Here is a 4,424-nt window from a genome sequence, read left to right as displayed (position 1 = left end):
AGGGTAGCTAAAAGCTAACACCCGAAACAAGTCAACCGAAATTTAACTTCAAAAGACCCTCCAGCACTTCGTTCCGAAAAGCAAGAGGCTTGGGGGCTACATCCAGATAGGAATAGGAATACTTTTTTCTTCAGAAAAAACACGAGCGCCACTCCAGAAAGCACTCGGATGCCGAAGTTTGTCAAGGCAACATTCTATACCGAGTTGTTTCACATAGTGCAGGCGAAAGGTTGTTAACGCAAAGAACTACATCTAACAAGTCATAGCACGAACAAAGCACTCGACGGATCACAAGGGAGAAAGAAAAGAAAAGTACTCGACAAATCGAGGGGCCTCGTCAGAATAACGCACAGAGTTGTTTTACGGAACAGAGACGGGAACAGGACAAGGTACTCAACAAGTCAAATAACTTCAACCGCACCCAGGCAAAGAATACATCAACAAAAATAAAGAATCTTCATTTAAAAAGGAGTGTAATATTACAAGAGGACGCTCAACCGAGTCAGGCGTTGTCATCAGAAAGGGAAATATCAATATTTAGACTATCTACAACCCTACTGGCTAGATCTTCAACCTCGGGCTCCATCCTTTCAACGGCGTCAAGATATTCTTGGCTTTCAGCTTCTTCTGCTATTTTGGAGAGAGGCGCTTCTGGAGCAAGGACCCGGACCTGGGCCAGCACATTCTTGGTACATACTTGGGCACACCTCTTCGCGAACTCTTGGAAATGAGTCGGAATCCGGGGAATGAACTGCGCCCAAGATTGCCCGTCATCCGCTGGAGTCCGAAGGACATCGGCCACCGAGCAAAAAGATTTCCACAAGGCATTCCAATTCTCGGTAGCCGTCGCCAGCTTCCCGGACAAGCCTTCAATGGTTTTTTGGGCCTGCACAAGATCTCTGTCAGCTCCACGCCTAATCAGCCTAGCAAGGGCGAGTTCTTCCTCAGCATGAGTAATTACCTCCTCAGCTTTATTGTGACTAGAACGGACAAGAGCCTTCATTTCATCGATGCTCTCCGAGAGTTTCTGCTTCTCAACTCGAAGAGCTAGACAGGACACCCAAGAACAAGTCAGCGGGAAAACAAGTCAAAATACAAGGAGAAACAGGCAAAACCCGCGGCACCTTTGCATTCATTCTTCGCAGACTCCACCGCAGCATCTCTCTGCTTCTCCGTCTCCACTACCTGGGCGCGAAGGGTCTTCTCTTCTTTCTGGTGCATTTGACGCTCCGTCTCCAACTCAGCCCGGAGGAGGTCAAGATCGGCTTTCAGAGCGTCCACCTCCGAAGACAACTTCCTCTCATTCTCAGATGAGAAGAAGAAGCCAGAATGATCGCGAGAGAAAGACTGAGCAAAAAGAGGCAAAGAGAAACAAGACGTAAGGATAGAAGAGAAACAAGCATGCAAAAAAGAAGTAGCAATAAAACCTACCTGGAGCTTATCACCAAAAGAAGACGCAAGGGTCGACAAGCTCCCCTAGGCTGCGGTCAGCTCCGATAACCGATGAGTGGCATCGAACTGTTGCACCACGTCACCGGAAATCGAGGGGCCGCCGGAAGCAAGAGAAGGAGAAGGAGAGGCCGGCTGGGGGGAAGAAGGAGTGACCAAGGCAACCTCCAGAGAAGCCGAAGCCAAATCCTCAGAAGGACCCGGCGTGACGGCCACAGTCACCTCCGGAACGGCCAAGTTCGCAACTCCGCCTGATAGCTCTGAAGCCCCCACGGCGACTTCATCAACAGAATGTTGTGAATCCCGAGGCTCGGAACTCGTGGGTACGGCAGGAGGCAAAGAAGAAGTCGATGAAGAAATGAGAGAAGACGAAACACTAAAAGATGATAAAAGGAAGCACCATTAAGAACCAGAGGAAGGAAGATAAAAGCCAAAAAGATAAAGCTAGAATCTACTCACCCAACCACTTTCTTCTTCGCGAAGCCAAGAGAAGGCCTCGCAGGGGGAACCACGACGGCGAAGACGTCCCCGCTACCCGGCGACGGGAGCGGGATAGCCGACAACGGGGCCGCGGAAGAAGCCGGGACAGGAGCCATAGAAGAACTCCGCACCGGAGGAGCGGAAGAACTCGGGACAGAGGCAACCAAAGAACTCGACACCGGAGCTTTAGAAGAAGTCGGCGCGGGAGCCTCAGAAGAACTCACACCCGACCTCCGATTACTTCAAAAAGTTCAAAACTAAAATTCAAGACAAAGAGGAGAAATTCAGTGCAACAAGAACATGAAAAACAACTCACCGCCGCATGATGAGGGGGACTTCATCATCCTCTTCTTCCTCAACCAACGAAACCAGAGCACCTACTGAAAAGGAGATGAAAAGTACTCGGTTCAAGAGAGAAACAGGAAAATAAAAGAACAAAGAGTATTAAATGTGCTCACCTAAGAGCATGCTAGCAACAACTGGAGTACCTGAGGGAGTACTTGGTTTGCGAGGTTTCTTGGAGACAGGCAAGCCAAATGGAGACCCGTCCATTCGCCCCCTCTTCGGGATACTGCGAGGACCGCAAGGGACTAGACGAGGAACATATTCTTCATATACATCAACAAATCCGGAAGAAACCCCAGGAAGGGCTGTAAAGGTTTGAGACTTACTAATTGCAGAAGTACCAGCTAGGCGATCCCCAGTCTCTGCCACGGCAGGGAGAACATCGAGGGGGACCGGATCGACAAAGTTCCGCCCAAGCTCCTGCGAAAAAAGATAAAACACCGAAACAAGGAAAAGCTAAGCAAGAGCGGATGCAGCAAGAATACATAAAGAACTCAAACAAAAAGTTAGACAACTCACAGCTGGGGGTGGGTTGATAGCCGAGAACTCAGAGATGGCAGGAGGAATGACGCTCACTCCTTTCAGCATCTTCTAAAGGCGCTCGAGTACCTCCTCACCGGTCAGCTCAAGAGCTGGGACCATGCGCGAAGGATCCTCGGCCCCAGAATACTCAAAGCCGAGATGTTCCCGCTCTTTCAGGGGCTGAACCCGGCGACGAAGGAAACTTGAAACAATACCAAAGCCGGTCAATCCCTGCTGTTTCAACGTGCTAATCCTATCAAGGAGTGGCTGGATCGCTTGAATCTCAGCAGGAGACTCAAGCTTCTTGTCCCACCGGTCATTCGCCACAGGACCGGATCCGGAGTGAACAACAAGAGAAGGGATCAAATTGGCAGCGTAAAACCACTCGGCACGCCAATCTTTGATAGAATCGACCAGGTCATAATAAAAAAACTTGATTTTGAGACCCTGGCGAAACTGAATCCCGCAACCGCCGAGGGCACTGGTTTCCTCGCGGCGGGGTTGAGGTTTCAGACGAAAGAAAAAGCGAAAAAGAGAGAGAGAAGGAGGGATCCCAAGGAAGGCTTCACAAAGATGAACAAAGACAGAAAGATGGAGAACGGCATTGGGGGTTAGATGGTTCAGACTAACCCCGAAATAACCAAGAAACTGATGAAGAAAGGCGGAAGCAGGAAGACAAAGTCCAGCGCGGACAAAAGAAACAAAAGGACAATCTCACCAGGACCCGGGGCCGGAACCCGGTGCTCGCCCGGAACTCTCCATTCAGCGATGACTTTGCTCTGGATCAAGCCATCACTAACGAGCTCGCGCAGCTGGTCTTCGCTGGTTGTTGGAGCAGGCCAAACCTTCTGAGCTGCTCTCATGGCCACGAACTCCTGGTTTTCAATCAAAGACAGGGATGACTCCTCGTCCACGAAGGTCGCCTGAGACTTGCTTGTGGTCTTCTTCTTTCCCATGAACTGGCGGGAGCAAAAAAGGCGCTAAGGAGGACGAAGCTAGAATGATGGCGCTCGGGCAATGGTGACAATGACGGCGGCGGGTTTCTGAGAACTAGGGTTTAAAGGCAAGAGCTGGGCGACAAGGGAAAGGAAGATAAAAGGTCTTTAAATAGATTTCTCAGTGATACAAACGGCCCATAAGGCCCGTTAAAGCACAGCGTGGAAACGCAACGGTCCATTTACCGACGCAGCTAAAACGATGGAGGGCACGAATCCACACAACGGTACAAACCAACAGGCAGATTTCAGACTTATCCGCACAGCACCACAGCAGGGTTATTAGATAGCTACAAGAACAACTCGTTGAACCAAGAAGAAAGAAAGGGCTACCTCATGAGGAACAAAAGAACCCGGTTATGTAAGAAAGAACTCGGTAGCCTCATGAACGACAGGGATCACAACAGAAAAGTTAAAGACAACTAAGAAGACAAGATTCGTTACATTACAAGCGACTTCAAAAATAGAAGATTACAAATCTTACAAGACCCAACGAACTCGGCACCACAAAAAGCAAAGTAGCAAAGAGGAACACGGACACGACTAAGCTCTGGAATGACTACGTGTCCCAAATTGCTACTCGGAAGGACAGACCGCCATCAGCTACACTGTTTTCTTCAAAGGACGAACGCA

General features: G+C 49.6%; 1 long non-coding RNA gene across 1 annotated transcript; it reads right to left on the bottom strand.

The window, feature by feature from the left end:
• Positions 1-1,146: 1,146 nt before the first annotated feature.
• Positions 1,147-2,033, bottom strand: LOC136459395 (uncharacterized). Its single transcript, XR_010760187.1, has 3 exons — positions 1,909-2,033; positions 1,432-1,825; positions 1,147-1,347 (listed from the first exon to the last, which is right to left on the bottom strand). It is a non-coding gene; the product is annotated as an uncharacterized lncRNA (long non-coding RNA).
• Positions 2,034-4,424: the final 2,391 nt, after the last annotated feature.

The sequence above is a fragment of the Miscanthus floridulus genome, chromosome 6, assembly GCF_019320115.1.
Source record: "Miscanthus floridulus cultivar M001 chromosome 6, ASM1932011v1, whole genome shotgun sequence".
Taxonomy (NCBI): Eukaryota; Viridiplantae; Streptophyta; class Magnoliopsida; order Poales; family Poaceae; genus Miscanthus; species Miscanthus floridulus.
This window is presented reverse-complemented; position numbering and strand designations above follow the sequence as displayed.